A 17,373-nucleotide genomic window follows, 5' to 3' on the forward strand; every position below is an offset into this window, starting at 1 on the left:
TCTTCACCACTGACTACCTGCACTCACCTATCACCTTCCCACCTACCTTCCCCAGCCCCCACTCTGTTTATGTTTCAGTTCCCGTCCCCTCCCCCATTTCTGAAGAAGGGTCCTGAACCATCAACTTTCCTGCTCCTCTGATGGTGCCTGGCTCGCTGTGTTCCTCCAGCTCCACACTGTGTCATCTGTGACTCCAACACCTGCAGTTATTGCTATCTCCCTGTGAGCGATGTCAGCTTTGGTTCAATCGGAGCACGGGGCGGGGCCAATGGAAGCGGCCTACCCTCCAGCCAATCAGAGCGAGTGAGATGTTTGTCTGTGTGAAAATCATGTGATCGCCTCTGTCCGCGGGCGCAATATCTCTGCGAATGAGGGTTAGCTGCTTGCCGAAGGTACAGTACACGGGATAAAAAGGAAAGCTGCAAAAAAACGGGAGGGAAATACTTTCGGTATTGACTGAGAGGCTTTATTAGCCGTTGATGCATGTCAGAAAACAAATTTTAACATGCCGGTCCCGTGTTTTGCAGCAAACGGAAAAACTGCTACGGACCTGAGGCTGCGATAGGCAGAGGTAATTGCCACCATCTTTATTAGGGGCAGTGATCTTCGGGACTCATGCCGGATCGCCATATTTATAGGTGGCAACCTGTAGTGGAACGCAAGCGCAGCCTTTCTTGCTTGGGAGGGGAGATTAGGACAAGAGAAATGTTTGTTTTTGTTTTTGTTTTTGTTTTTCTGGACTTCTTTCCCAGACTGAGACACGGCGTGTATTTCCTGGGAAGGACCTTTGACGCTGGCGGAGTACTGGCTTCAGGCAGTATAAATTGCTGCAAGTTATACGTTAGATATTTAATGGAGGAGAAATGTCGAAAACGTGTTCAGAACTGCATGTTCAAAAACAAAGTTGCTGGAAAAGCTCAGTAGGTTTGGTAGCATCTGTGAAAGGAAAAAAAATAACGTTTCGGATCCGCTAATCCTTGCTTAGAACTTCATGTTACCTGTTGCACTCTCACTGTAGGAAGTCCTGCTTTAAATATTATGATCTATTAAAGCATATCCGTTTGCCCAGTATTCATATGATTGGGATCAAATCACTGAAAGTGCTCTGAGTCCCCTTGTGCTCCCTGGTCAAATTTATTAATGTCTGACTTCCTCAGTCTCTAATAATGGGTGTATTTTACCTCTGCATCTTTCTGTGTGGGGGAGCAGGGTGCTTTTAAGAGGAGGATTTATACATAACTAACAGAAACCAAGAGAAATGTTTGCCTTTTCCAGACAATCTTGTGTTTTCTGGATTTCTGTCCAGGCCTGACCGTTATTTGTCTCTTGTGGATTTGCTTTACAGGATATTTATTGAGAATAATTTGCAGACCAGGATCCCAATGCAAGTTCTCCATTAAGCGGAGTGATCAGGATCTGAGTATCATTGACACTTAACAGTGAAAGGAAAGAGGTTTAACCATTCTATGCGTGGGAGAATACTCCTGGTAAGTTTGTAACTTGAAAGCAGGATATTCAAATTTTTGGTTTGATCACCTCTGGGATAAGTGTTCAGTTCTATACCCTGCAGCTGAGAAAGGAGATATTGGCCTGAGAGGGGTAGATTTGTCCAAACAACACCTCGTCTCTTTGAAAGAACTGTCATATTTAGTCCCATTCGCCCACTTCATGATTTTAGTCTGTACATTTTTCATTCTTGAATACCTGCAAACTTCCTTTTAAAATTCCTGATGGGCACAAATTCCAGCACCCCTCCAGGTGGAATCTTCCATTTCCTGACAACTCCATTGATCCTGAAACTGCTGAAGTCTGTGTTGATTCCTGAGGTTTATAAATTATTGCATTTAACGTGAAGATGCTGTTCCCTGAGCTTCCATTGAGCTGCATTGAAACAGTATGGGAGGCTGAGATCAGAGTGGGTGTGAGCAGACAATGAAAATGAAAAGGCTGCACTGTGAGTGCTGCTTGGCTAAATGAGAGTGCTTTGGAGTTGGGTGAAACAGAAAGTGAAACTGAAAGATTGAGTGTGATGCTCAGTCTCAGTTTGGGCAGTTCAGAAAGTCTCTCAGTCCTAATGGAAACAGCCAATTGATATTTGATATCGTAAAGAATTTTCTTACAGTTTTTAAAGTATATATTAGCTTAAATAAAGTTAGGGGCTTTAGGTTTATAATAGTAATGTTTGAAATGAAGGGGGAGGACCTAGCTTAATTAAATTCTTTTTAAGGCAGAAACTGGCTTAATCTGGAGAGAAGTCATAACAGAAGACATCACATCTGTGGTGTGCTCCTCTTGCACAATAGAACATAGGCTCTTGATGTTGTGTCGACCTGTGAAACCACACTGAAGCCCATTTAACCCACACTATTCCATTATCATCCATATGTTTATCCAAAGACCACTTAAATGCCCTTAAACTTGGCGAGTCTACTACTGTTGCAGGCAGGGCATTGCACGCCCTTATTACCCTGAGTAAAGAACCTACCTCTGACATCTGTCCGATATCTATGACCCGTCAATCTAAAGCTATATCCCCTCGTGCTAGCCAGCTCCATCTGAGGAAAAAGGATCTCAGTGCCCACCCTATCTAATCCTCATATCATCTTGTATGTCTCTATTAGGTCACCTCTGAACCTTCTTCTCTCTGACGAAAACAGCCTAAAGTCCCTCAACCTTTCCTCATAAGACCTTCCCTCGATACCAGGCAACATTCTGGTAAATCTCCTGTGCACCCTTTCCAATGCTTGCACATCCTTCGTGCAATGCGGTGACCAGAACTCCGAGTGCGGCCGCACCAGAGTTTCGTACCGCTGCAATATGACCTCATGGTTCTGAAACGCAATCCCTCTATCAATAAAAACGAACACATTGTACACCTTCTTAACAACCCTATCAACTTGTGGACACTTTCAGGGATCTATGTACATGGACACCGAGATCTCTTTGCTCATCCACACTATCAAGAATCTTACCATTAGCCCAGTACTCTGTATTCCTGTTACTCCTTCCAATGTGAATCACCTCACAGTTTTCCGCATTAAACTCTGGGACATTACCAGTGTCCCTATTGGCTATTTGTGCAGGAAGTGTGTCCATCTGCAGCTACTGGTTAACTGCTTTTCAGAGCTTGAGCTGTGGGTGCAGTCAGTATGGAGCATCCATGGTAACTGAGAAGGTTGTGGTCGCATTCTCAACAGACTGGTCACGCAGCAGGTGAAGATTACACAGACAGCAAGAGAATGGGTGACTATCAGACAAGTAAAAGGCTCAGAAAGGAAGTGCTAGAGTCATCTCCCTCAAATAGATATACTGTTTTGGGTACTGTTCGGTTGGGGGGTTGGGGGTGGGGGAGAGAGGTGGGGGATGTTGGGGTGGCCACTCGGGAAGCAGCATCAGTCAGGTTCATGGCACTCGGAGTAACTCCGCTGCATAGAAGGGGAGGGAAACGATAAATATGACTGTAGAGACAGGGGATTCAATAGTAAGGGATAGAGAGAGACATGAATCCAGGATGGTATGTTGCCTCCCTGGTGCCAGGATTAGCAATGACATGGAGCAGCTTCAGGACATTCTGGAGTGGGAGGATGAACATCCGATTGTACCAGTGACATAGGAAAACCAAGGGAGGAGGACCTGAAAGCTGAAGATAGGAAGTTAAGAGATACACTAAAATACGAGATCTCAAATATAGTATTGTCAAGCTTACACCCAGTGCCACATTGTTGTCGGGAGAAGTTTGTGTTGTGTTCAGTTGTACGAGTGACCTTTATTCAGAGCTCTGTTACCACATGTGTGGGAGAGGCCAGAGTCCACTCCAAACCTGGCTTTCACATGAGGCCTAATTCCCCTCTTAAATACAGCTCAGATTGGAAGAGTGGACAATGACATTCAGACTTTCCCTGGCTGATTGTGATATTTTTATTCCATTCGCTAGATGTTATTTACATGCAATATTGTTGTCATTGTTAGCCACACACCCCAAATCAATATACCCAATCCAGTAAGCAAACCACTTTCCTAGGATGGTGACGGCGAGTACGAGGGGGCATAGCTTTAAATTGAGGGGTGAAAGATATAGGACAGATGCCAGAGGTAGTTTCTTTACTCAGAGAGTAGTAAGGGAATGGAACGCTTTGCCTGCAACGCTAGTAGATTTGCCAACTTTAGGTACATTTAGGGTGTCATTGGATAAGCATATGGACGTACATGGAATAGTGTAGGTTAGACGGGCTTGAGATCGGTATGACAGGTCGGCAAAACATCAAGGGCCGAAGGGCCTGTACTGTGCTGTAATGTTCTATGTCCTATGTTCAAACAATCGTGGACAACACTATGTTCAGTCCTAAACCCTTCTATAATCTCCTGAGGTTAGCTCGAAAACTACTTCGTCTGTCTTTGGGACCTTACAATGCTTTGGCAGTTATATTCCTCCTCAGACATTTGCCAGCTGCACCACATTTTTTTGCCAAAAACCAAAATAGTAGCTTATCACTAAGAACTTTTCCAAATTCTCTACTAACTGTAGTGTGGATTGTTAGGAATTGTGATAAAGTCTTTTAAACTCAACTCTGATATAAAGTAACTACAATTTTGTAATACAGTTGACAAATTGTGGAAAAATCCCTCTGTCACTTCAGCTTAAAAGATCAAACAGTGTTTCTGACTTGCTGCTGCAGTTTACAACCCCAACAATTTGTATGCTGCAAATGATTTTTAAAGTGAAGTTTCATTTTCTACTCTAAGCGCTTTCCATTATTACTTTCTTGTTTTAATAAAGAGCATCTATTCAAACTCCACCGAGGGTGAAATTCAGTCACTTTAGAACTTTACCAAGCTGTTAAACAGAACTTGTTTAGATTTCACAAATAACTAAGGCACTAACCATATCTTCACTTTGGATTTTGTAATCTATCTTTGTCACTCTTCCGTTGATCTTTGGATGTAAGAATTTGTTCAAATTATCCGTATCTACATTTCAATTGTTTTATCTCTCTGCAGCCCTGACTTCTCTCTTTATAATCTTCCTTTGCCCCTTCCTATGTTGTTGGTCTTTTAGAGGTTGTGTTTACACCGTTTATTGCTTTGCCTTCCATAATGATGCAGTGAGCTGCTTTTATTGCTGACAAACATTTGCTCAAGGAATTTAGCTAACCGTTTCACGTTAATTGGTTGTTTGCATTTCTGGTTACAATTACCTAAACAGTTCAGAATGCTGTAGGATCAGACTTTTGCTTCTACTTTTCATTAAGTAACAAACTTGTGATTGTGGCTGAACCGGGCCTTTAAACACTGCCTCTTGTTAAAATGCTTATGTGTTTTGAACTGCCTGTTAACAGAAACCCAAGTAAATTCCCTAATGTTCCTTCTCAACAGGACTCTTTTATATCCCCACAGGACCTTTCGTGATCTAATCCCGTAACAGTGTGAGCTGCTACAATGCACATGCTAGTAAAAGCATAAGAGGACAGATGAGATGAGTGCATGGCTGGAGCTATAACTTAAAAAGATTTGGATTCCTGAGGCATTGAGACTGTTTGTTTGTTTCTGGGGAAGGTGGGACATGCACAAGCTTGAACAATTGTCCTGGGCAGAGCTGGGACAGATATTCTTGTTGATGCTTTTGCTAGTTCCACTGGTGAGGATTTAAACTCGTATGACAGGGGAATGGGAACCAAAGTATACCTTTAGCAGTAAAAGACTCAAATCAGCAAATGGGACGTGAAATTAGTTCATGATGTTGTCGGTGGCTGAAAGATTAAAAGAAAGAAGGATTAATCAAGATCAAATCTCTTTTCATACATCAGTCCTGTGATCCCAGGAATTGGTCTGGTGAACCTTCTTTGCGATCATTCAGTAGCCAGACCATCCTTCCTTTGGAAAGGAGAACAAAGGTGCACACTACTGCAGGTGTGGTCTCACCAAGGCCCTTATAGAAAGACATCCCTCCTCCTGTACTCGAATCCTGTCACAATGAAGGCCGAAATATCATTTGCATTCTTCACTACTTGCTGCTGCCTGTTTCCTAAAAGAGAATAGGAGAGAAACACGGAACTAAATGGGGTCAGACAGTCGGGTACAATTGTTGAACACACTGTCCCCATTGTATCGGTGCTGGCCATCAAGCACCTATTTAAGCTAGGCCCGTTTTCTGGCACTCGGTGTGTAACCTATATTATGGTGCAGTGGATGATCATCTCAACACTTCTTCAAGATTGCAATGGTTCCTGCATCTATTAACATTTCAGATGCTGCCAGATCTACTGTGTATCTCCATCTTTTTCTGTTTTTATTCCAGATTTCGGGTATTTTGCTGTGTATTCTTAGTCCTTCAGAAGCATCAGAGGGTATGGGGAGAAAACAGGAATTGGATTCATTTTCAGATGTATAAAATGCCTGCCCTTCATGTCTGTCCAAACTCTATCTCTTTTTGTAGTTTTGGGCAAACGCTGACTGTTTCCTTTCCCTGAAGGACATTAAATGAACCAGTTCAGTTTTACTGATAATCCAGCAGTGCCCCTCAGTGTTGCATCCACAATTGACCAGATTAATTTCTGAGTTTCACAATCTTTGTGTGTGTTCTTCTGGTCTCTCTCTCTCTCTCTCTCTCTCTCTCTCTCTCTCTCTCTACGTTTCTTTTTTTTCTTCAGTTTGAAATTTTGATTGCATTCAGAGAAATCAAACAAAACCACATCCAGATCTGACACTCAATCTGTTTGTCATAACCTAATTATCTCAGGATTTTGAACATTAAAGGAAGAAGCACTGTTCACACCAGGGAGAAATGCGTATTGTCTGTGTGTCGAAGAGTCTTTGAAGATTCATCTGAAATGCCCAAACACCAGCGCAGTCACACTTGGGAGAGACTGTGGAAATGTGGGGATTGTGGGAAGGGATTTATTTACCCATCCCAGCTGGAAATGCACCAACGCAGTCACACTGGGGAGAAACCGTTCATTTGCTCTGATTGTGGGCTGGGATTCACTCAGTCAAGCAACCTGCTGAAACACCGAGTTCACAGTGGGGAGAGACTGTTCACATGTTCCGAGTATGGGAAGGGATTTGCTCGCTCACTCAACCAACCTGCTGAGACACCAGCGAGTTCACTCTGGGGACAGACCATTCACTTGTTCTATGTGTGGAAAGGGATTCACTCAATCATCCCAACTGTTAACACACCAGCAAGTTCACCACAACCACATTTGAAGGATTTTGCCCTTAAATCAAGGAATGAACTTTGATCTTTGGGCTGTTTGTACTGGTGTCATTAGTCCCTGCTCAAAACTTGATCTTCTCTTGGGAAATAAGGTAGGGCAGGTGACTGAGGGGTCAGCAGGGGCGAGAATATTTTGGGGCCTATGATTGTATCTCTATTAGTTTTAAAATAATTATGGAAAAGGATAGACTTTGGTCTAAGAGTCAAAGTTTTAAATGAGACTAAGGCCAATTTTGACACTACTATGCTCCTTAAAAGCACAGTAAGACCGCCTATGTGTGGGAATGCACGAGTTGGGTGAGATACAAAAAAGTATTTTACATCAGTATTTACTGTGATCAAGGATACAAAAGCTAAAGAACTTAGAGAAATGAATGTGTATCTTGAAAAGTTCCATGTTGTGGAGGAGGTGGTGCTGGATGCCTTACAGACCATAAAGGTGGATAAATCCCCAGGACCTCTTCAGGTGTATTCTCGAACTTTGCGGGAAGCTAGGCTTGCAATTGGGCCCCTTGCTCAGATATTTGCACCATTGACAGTCATAGGTGAGCTGTTACACTGGAGGTTGGCTAATCTGGTGCCATTGTTTAAGAAAGGTGGTAACAGAAAACCAGGGAACAATAAACTTTTGGTGAGCCTGACGTCAGCTGTGGGTAAGTTGTTGGAGGGAATTCTGAGGGATAGGATTTACATATATTTGGAAAGCGTGGACTGAATGGGGAATAGTCGACATGGCTTTGTCCATAGGAAATTATGTCTTACTAACTTGATTGAGTTTTTTTGAAGAAGTTAGAAACAAGATTGATGGCAGAGCGGTGGATGTTTTCGATATTCCGCATGGTCGACTGATTAACAAGGTTAGATCACATGGAATCCAGGGAGAGCTGGCCATTTGGAAAGGCGTTTGACCTGCAGTATGCTGCAAGGATTGGTACTTAGTAGCTATAACTCGTACATTCACATCCAAATCATCTTTATAAATGACAAAATGGAGTGGACCCAGCTCTGATCCTTGCAGCACACCACTGGTCACAGGCCTCCAGTCTACAAAGCAACCCTCCACCAGCACTCCGTCTTCTACCTTCAAGTCAGATCTGTTTCCAAATGACTGGTTCTCTCTGTATTCCATGTGATCTGACCTTGCTCATCAGTCTACCATGAGGAACCTTGTCAAACGCCTTAGTGACATCCATATAGAATACATCCACCTCTTTGCGCTATTCAATCCTCTTTGTTCCTCCATCAAAAAAAAATCAAGTCAGTGAGACATGATTTCCTACACACACAGCCATGTTGATTATCCCTAATCAGTCCCTCCCTTTCCAAATATTTCAAGTACTATCCCTCAGGATTCCTAGAACGACTTTCCCACCACTAATATCAGGCTCACTGGCCTATAGTTCCCTGGCTTTTCCTTACCACCTTTCTTAAATAGTGGCACCACATTAGCCAACTTCTGGTCCCTCACCTGTGGATATCGATGACACAAATATCTCAGCAAGGGGCCCAGCAATCACTTGCCCAGCTTCCCTCCGAGTTCTCGGATACGCCTGATCAGGTCCCAGGAATTTATCCGCTTTTATGCGTTTAAAGCATCACTACCTCTGTAATATGGATAATTTTCACGATGTTGCTATTTATTTCCCCACAGTCTATATCTTCCATATCCTTTTCTGTAGTAAATACTGATGCATAATACTTGTTTTATTATATTCCCCATTTCTTGCAATTCCACACATAGGAGGCATTGCTGCTTTTTAAGGGGCCCTATCTCCCCATAGTTATCCTTTTTGTTCTTAATCTATTTGTAGAATCCCACTGGATTTTCCTTAATACTATTTGCCTAAGTTACCTCATGTTCCCTTTTTGCCCTACTAATTTCCCTCTTAAGTATACTATTGTCATTATACTCTTGTAAGCATTCACTCAATCTCTGCTGTCTATACCTGACTTGTCCTTCCTCCTTTTTCTTGACCAAAACCTTGATTTCTCTAGTCATCCAGAATTCCCTATACCTACCAGCATTGTCCTTCACCCGAACAGGAGTATACTGTCCCTGAACTCTCGTTATCTCTTTTTTTTGAAGGCTTCCCACTTTCTAACCTTTCTTTTTTACCTGCAAACATCTGCCCCAATCAACTTTTGAAAGCTCTTGTGTAATACCATTAAAATTGGCCTTCCCCCAATATAGAGCTTTAACTTTCAGATCCGGTCTACTCTTTTCCATCACTATTTTAAAACTAATAGAATTATGGTCACTGGCCCCAAAGTCCTCCCCTGCTGATACCCTAGTCACCTGTCCTGCTTTATTTGCCAAGAGCAGGTCAAGTTTTGCACCTTCTGTAGTCGGTACATCACATACTGAATCAGAACATTTTCCTGTACACTCTCAGCAAACTCCGCTCCATCCAAGCCTTTTAGACCATGGAATTCCCAGTCTGTTTGGAAAGTTAAAATCCCTTCCATCACCACCCTGTTATTCTTACAGATAACTTCTTTCAAAATTATTTGTCAGATTCCTGCTGACTATTGGGGGTGGCTATAGTATAATCCCAATAAGGTGATCATCCCTTTCTTATTTCTCAGTTTCACCCAAATAACTTCCCTGGATGTATTCTCAGATATATCCTGCCTAAGTAACGCCATAATGTTATCCTTGCTCAAAAATGCCACTTTTCCCTCCTCTCTTGCTTTGCTTCCCCCTCCCCCTTCGACTTTCTATCCTTTCTATAGGAACTATATCTTAGAACATTAAGCTGGCAGCCCTGTCCATCTTTGAGCCTTGCCTCTGTAATTGCAATGATAACCCAGTTTCATGTTTCCAATCTTGCCCTGAGTTCCTCTGCCTTAGCTGTTAGGCCTCTGGCATTGAAATAAATGGCGTTTAATTTATTAATCCTTTCGCATTAATCTCAATAACAAATACGTAACTGTAGAGTAGGTTTTGAAAATGATAACGTTTTATTGCTGTATATCAACACATTCACACTGGGTAAAGACAATCCACCCACACAGTGTGTGAAAAGGGATTCCCTAGTTCATTAGGACGGGTTTTCATAGAATTCGGAGTATTCCTACAGTATGGAAACAGGCCCTTCGGCCCAAGAATTCCACACAAAACCTCAGAGCATCCCACCCAGACACATCTCCCCGTAGCCCACCAAATGTATGCATCACTGAACACTCTGGGCAATTTAGCTTGGCGAATCCACTAACCAGCACATGGGAGGAAACCAGAGCACCGAGAGGAAACCCACGCAGCCACAGGGAGAATATGCCAACAACCACATGCTCGGTTGCCCAAGGGTGGAATCAAATCCAGGTCTCTGGCACTGTGAGGCAGCAGTGCTAACCGCTGAGCCACTGTGGTTAACCACCAATGAGTTCCCAAGAATCTGTAGGAATTTTTGTTGCTCGTATTATCTGTATCCAAGTCATGTTATCTGGGCTTGTTTCTCATGATGTTTGAAAACACCACCTAGTTGGGAGAAAAAATGATATAAATTTTATTAAAACTACTGTGCATTCGATCTTTATTTCAAAAGCAGACTAATTTATTTTGAAAGGGGAGATGGAGAGCCTATCTCCTCTATCCTCACCTCCAACAAGTGCGAGGAACCTGTGGTTTTTATTTTTCACTCAATGACAGTCAGTACATTTCATATGAGCAACTGGGAACCGAGTCATCCCAAAATGCTTGCAACTTAGTGTATTAATGGTACACTATTACAATAATAACCATTACAATTCTTTTCTGAACCTTTTGCAGTTTTACAACATCCGTCCTTCAGCAGGAAGAGTAGAATTACACACAGTGGTTACACCTAAACTGGAATGGGAACTGCATCCTTGTGGGGGGTGGGGGTGGGTTTCCAGTACTGTTGGGGGTCATGTAAAAAGTTTAGCAGTGGGCTGAAATCCAGAGAATGTTCAAAATAATAATGGCCAAAAAGAGAAGAAACAAGAGAGTCTGGAAGGCATTGTCATTGGGCAATTAAGATATAAGCGAGTTTGCCAAGGGTGAATGGTATTTAATGCTTGGAGTCAGATGAATAAGGCAGATGATTTGAGGATACAAATTAGTGGGGTCATAAAGCCATTGCTGTCACTTGGACATGGTTAGCAGCTCAGTATTCCAGGATACAGGGCCTTCATGCAAGGCAGTGGAGGTGTTAAAGGAGGAGGAGATATTGTTATTTTGCTTCGGGAATCTATACAGCAATAAGGACAGGTGACATTTTTGAAAACCCCTTTAAATAAATAAGGAGACAGATTTTGAGAAAGTGTAGAAGTAGCAGGATTATGGTAGCAGAGACTTTCAACTTCCTCAACATTAATGGAGTCGTCATAATGTGAAGGATTTATCAGAATTTTTAAAATACATCCAGGAGAGCATTTTTTCAGCCATTAAGTAGAAGTCCCAACAAGGAAGGGGAAGGTCCTGGACTTGACTTTAGGTTACAAAGTTGAGCAAGTGGTTGAAGTTTCAGTGGGATAGCATTTTGCAGGCAGTTATTATAACTATTCGATTCAGGATTTGTGTGGAAAAGGGCAAGGATGGGTCTAAAGTCCTAAACTGATGCTGAAGTTATGAAGAAAGTAAATGGAATTTTGGCCTTAACTGCGAGGTGTTAGTGTTTTGAGGATCGGGACATCTTGTAACAACTGTATTGGATGTTGGTGAAGCCATATTGGTTTAGCTACTCGTATTTAAGAAAGGATATGCTGGCGTTGAATGCGGTGCAAAAGAGATTCGCTAAGCTGATTCATGGGATGTAAGGGTCATCAAGAATAGCTGGAGGAAGGGAATTTGCAAAGGGAAAATACTAAATAAACAGGTGGTGCCCAGTGTTGGGCTCGTACTCACAACTCTGCACTTAAACAGCGTATGTTCCAACAACTGAGTTAACTTGGCCTTCCACAGTCAATGTTCAAATCCTGCTTTATAAGGTGACAAATGGGTTTTTCACTGACGCCGCTGCAGTCCAAGGAAGTAAAAGGTAACTGCTTTAGAAAATCCCAAGGTTCCAATGTATTCTTCTCATTCACATTGCAATCCATTTTCAGTACTTGCTCCAGGATTTAACATTCAAAATTAATTTTGTGATGTTGTTGCCCTCATCTTTAAGTGCCCTGTATAACTCCAGTCACTCGGTCGAATGGTGAAAAAGTCTGTTTCAATAAACCAATTTTTTTCAGCTACAGTCTAAGAAATGTTCCTTTATTTGCTGAATCTCACACAACATTTTCTTTCTTCTGTGTGTCAACAACTTTTGCCAATTCTCATGTTACGGACTACATTTTCAGAATCTTTTTAACCAGAGGTTTCTGGTGCAGTTGTAAGACTTCATATTAAATGGTACAAAAAACCAAACGGGCTTAAAAGATGAGAAAGGAAATACATTTTTGTATTTTTGCGTGAAGACGGTTCAGTTACTGTGTGCTTGTTTCATATAAAATGGATGATTGAAGTGTTCACAGTGCACTATTTAAATAGCAAATACCAAGACCTTGTGAGCAAGCATTTAAGACATTTGACACATTGAGGGAATTAATTTAGAAACCCAAAATGTCCAGAAAATGTGCTGGATAAATTCAGCAGGTCTGTTATTTTCGCTCTTTTCGATTCAGGATGGGTATGGAAAAGGACAGAAATGGGTCTAAAGTCCTCTGTGGGTGCTGCAAATGATTAAGAGAGAAGATCGAATTTTAGCTTTAATTGCTACATAGTTGTTACAATTTTTAACAATTATGTAGGATGTTAGTGAAGCCATTCCTGCGGAGAGAAAGAAATAGTGCAAATATCTTGAAACTAACATGATTTCACTTGTCTCATTGCCAGACCTCCTATGTTTCTTTCACACTTTCTGTTAAACAGCAAGAAGTTCTTTTCTTGAGAAGAGAAAAGCTTGAGAGGTAACCTGAGAGAAATTGGAGACTCTGCAGGGATTTGAGGCAAAAATGGTGTTGAGGTTGAGGTTGTTAGAGATTTAAGAAATGGTAATGCAGTCTCGAGGCCTCTCCTGCTCCATGACTAAAATTTGGTGCAGCGACATCATCATTGAAGACAATAAGGATGACCACGACTTGTCAGTTACTGTGGCTGAACAGTCTAAGGTGCTGAATTAAGACTCCAGTCTTTTCATTGATGTGGGTTTGAATCCCACTGTTGCGAATGTTCCTTCAGCAACTGGCATTTTCTTCTCAGCAGGATTTTGCGAGTGCAAGAAAAGAGGAGACAATACACATATGACTTGCTGCATGAAGCAAAAAAGAATATACTTGAAGTTTTATTAAAGTTATCTTTTCAAGGAGCTACACAGACATGTTTGAGTGTACAGGAGACATAGAAACAAAATGGTACAACAGGGATGAGGAAGAACAGTGCGAGAGAGGGAGGGGAAAACCTATGTTGTCTCATCCTCAGCATTCATCCAGAACAGCAATCCGTGAGAGTAACCACTGCATAGTCCTGTGGAAAGTAGGTCCCATTCTAACTTTGAGAAAAACTTATCATGCTGTATGGTACTATCACGATGCTAAATTGGATAGTCTTTTAACAGATCTGTTGATGTATCTTTTTAGCACCTGTGATGCACTTTGGGCCAATAACACTCGAAATGAGACAGCAGAGATTTGAATCACTCCAACATTACAGGAAGGTTGAATGTGGGGGACCGGTCTGTGTTAGAGTAGTTAAATCTAGAAGTAACAAAGAATGGATAGGGTTTCAGCAGCAGATGAGCTGAGATGTGGATGGAGTCAGGTGATGTTACTGAGATAGAAACAGTTAGTTTGGTGATGATGCAGGAGAAAGCTCATCTTAGTGTGAAGTATTTCATCAGAGTTGTGAACAGTCTGGTTCAGCTTCACACAGTTACTAGACAGAAGGTTGCAGTCAGTGTAGAAGCTGTCTCAGTGTTTAATTGGAGGAAATTGCTGTTCATCCTGCACTGGATTCAAACAAGTCAGGATGATGTGTGACTTGGAGGGGGTCCTCACCGTGATGGTGTTCCATAGATCTTCCACACTGGACATTCACAACAGTGAAGATTAAGGGTTTGTGACATGATGTCAAAGTCCTGATTGAGATGTGGATTTAGTCAATACCTGTATTTCACCTCTTTCTCAACATTCTTTGTCTGTCCACTCACAAAGACGCCAGAGTCTTGTATAAGTCCAGACCAGGTGGCAGCTTCTGTTCCCTGATCGACATTAGTGAATCACTGGCTTTTGTGGTCACTTTTTTAAAAATAGTGTGTCATTAATCCTACGGGGTGGCACGGTGGCTCAGTAGTTAGCACTGCAGCCTCACAGCGCCAGGGACCCGGGTTCGATTCCAGCTTCGGGCAACTGTCTGAGCGGAGTTTGCACATTCTCCCCATGGCTGTGTGGGTTTACTCCAGGTGTTCCGGTTTCCTCCCACAGTCCAAAGATGTGCAGGCTAGGTGGATTGGTGGATTAGCCATGCTAATTTGCCCGGAGTGTTCAGGGGTGTGTGGGTGATAGGGGGATGGGTCTGGGTCCGATGCTTCAAGGGGCAGTGTGGACTTGTTGGGCCAAAGGGCCTGTTTCCACACTGTAGGGAGTCTAATCTAATCAAACTACCAGATTCATTACAAGCTGATTGCATAGGCAGCCTGGTGTTTGTGTGGACTCTCTCTTCATTGCATTGTTCTGTTTTAAATTGATTTCACAGTGTACTCAAAGGGAAACTGACACCAGGCATAATCCCAGGGTCTTATGGACACCTCAGTTTATTGTAAACAGAACATTATCAGATTTTGAACATGTAAGGAGAAAGCATACACGTATTGTGTGTGTGGACACGGTTTTAGTTAATTACCAGGACTGGCACAATGCAAGCCTTGATTGTGGGGAGGGATTCACTTGGTGAACCACAGTCCTGGCATACAAGCTGCTCACACTGACGAGAGACCTTTTAAATGTCCAAACTGTGGGAAGTGCTTTAAATGTTCTGGGCAACTGATGAATCATCAATATGTTCACACTGCTGAGAGACTATTTGTGTGTTTTTTGCAGACATGTGTTCAGGTGATCAACTAGCCTCAATATACGCCAGCGAGTTCACGCTGGAGAGAGGCCATTCGTCTGCTCTGAGGGTGGGAAGGGATTCACTCATTTATCTCATTTGCTGACACAGAAGTGAGTTTGTAGGTAGCTATTGGATGTTTGGATTTTGCTTTCAATCACAGTCAGTACTGAACCATTTCAATGGAATCTGTTTCCACTGGTTTATAACTCCAGTTCTCAGTCTTTATATTTAGCATAAGAGCCAAATCAGCTTTCTGTGTGACCTGCAGTATGTTTATTTTTTAATGATATCTCTAATACAAGTTTGTTCTCATTGAACATTTCTTCCCCCTCCCCCATGTATCCTCCATCCTCACCTACAACAACAACTGAGGAGCTCAAAAAGCTTCATTGTCTCACTCATGGTGGCAATCGATCCACTGCCTCTGCTGCTTCCGATAAGGCCAAGGGGCTCCTAAATTTTGCCCTGTGTCTGAGCCCAGAATCTGCATGTTTCTCTCCTACATTGTTACAGCCAGTGTGTTACCAGCGCCTCTCAACTGGCTGCCAACCTTTTCTCCTAACTGTCTCCCTTCCTTGTGTGCTTTTTCATCTGCTTGCCCCAACTTCTGGACCTTCTGTATTCCTTGTGACTGTCAATTTGGACTTTTCTCCTTGACACCTATCATAAGTGTTTTTTTTAAATCTTATCTTAAATTCTAATTGTCATACAAGCAGCCCTGAATGTTTGCACTTCCTTTCCTTTTTGAGTGTACTTGAGCCATCTTCTCTTTGAAAGTAGCCCTTATTATTATTTATACTTTGTCCCATCAACCTGTCACTCCAGTCATTGCTGTCCAGCTTTGACCTTGCCCTTGAAGACAACTTTCCATCAATTGAGTTTTCTCATTCTGAATTAATGCTGGTTATTATCTGACATTATTCTGTACCTTCCTACACGTGATCATGGTCTCCTGAATGGTCTGACACTGACACTTGATCTACTTGGCTCCCATCATTCCCAAGAAGTAGGACCAAACGAGCGCTCTTTCTTTTTGAACTGAATGCACTGTTTTCGGAAATTTATCGTGCATACAATCCAGGAAAACTTACCCTTGCTGCCTCTTACTCTACCAATATTCCAGTCTGTATTTGAAAAACTGAGGTCTCAAATAACACTACAGAACAGGAATAGTCCCTTTAGCCCACAAGCCTCCATTAACGCATGATTTTCTAATCATGAAATCTCTTTCTTTCCCCTGCACAGTTTGTATCTCTCTATTCCCTGCCAATTCACAAATCCATCAAGATGTCTTTTAAGCATTGTGATTGTACCTGCTTATCCCACTTCCTCTGGCAATGCATTCTAGGCACATACTGTCCTGTGTGTAAAAACTTACTTTTCACACTTCCTTTACATTTTTCCCTATTACTTTAAACTTATGTCCCCTACACAAACTGTCATTTCTACTCTAGACTCCAACTATCCATGTCTCTCCCAGTTTTGTAAATTTCTACCGGGTTGCCCCTCAGCCTCTGATGTTCAAAAGAAAATAAACCAATTTTATCCAACATCTCCTCATAACTAATATCCTCCAAACAAGGTGACATCCTGGTAACCTGTTTCTGTACCCTTTGCAAAGCTGATCATCCTTGTGGTGGTTTGGTGAGCAGAATTGTACACAACATTGCAGATGTAGCCTCACTGAAGTTCTAGCGAGCTGCAACATGACCAGTTTTTATACACTTTGCCCTGACCATCTTCTCCACTAGACTTGTCATTTTCAGGGAACTGTGAACCTGTAGACCTAGATACTGCTCTATGATTGTGCTTCTCAGAATTCTACCATTTACTGTGCACTTCCCTCCTTCATTAGACCTTCCAAAATGTATCACGTCACATTTGTCTGGATTAAATGCCACCTGCCATTTTTCCATACAAGTCTCCAGTCAATCTATATCCTGCTGTATCATCTAGCATTCCTCCTCACTACTCACAGCTCCACAGATCTGTTATTCACATATTTACTAATTTGATCACCTATGTTCTCCTCCAAATATTTTTTATAATAAATATGTTAACGACAGCGGTCTGATTCCTACAGAAAAGCACTGGTTTCAGATCT

General features: G+C 42.2%; 1 long non-coding RNA gene across 1 annotated transcript; it reads left to right on the top strand.

The window, feature by feature from the left end:
• Positions 1–310: 310 nt before the first annotated feature.
• On the top strand, positions 311–12,417 carry LOC132209382 (uncharacterized). Its single transcript, XR_009445471.1, has 4 exons — positions 311–392; positions 528–571; positions 1,346–1,487; positions 5,395–12,417. It is a non-coding gene; the product is annotated as an uncharacterized LOC132209382 (long non-coding RNA).
• The last annotated feature ends 4,956 nt before the right edge of the window (positions 12,418–17,373 follow it).

This window comes from Stegostoma tigrinum, unplaced genomic scaffold (assembly GCF_030684315.1).
Source record: "Stegostoma tigrinum isolate sSteTig4 unplaced genomic scaffold, sSteTig4.hap1 scaffold_90, whole genome shotgun sequence".
NCBI lineage: Eukaryota > Metazoa > Chordata > Chondrichthyes > Orectolobiformes > Stegostomatidae > Stegostoma > Stegostoma tigrinum.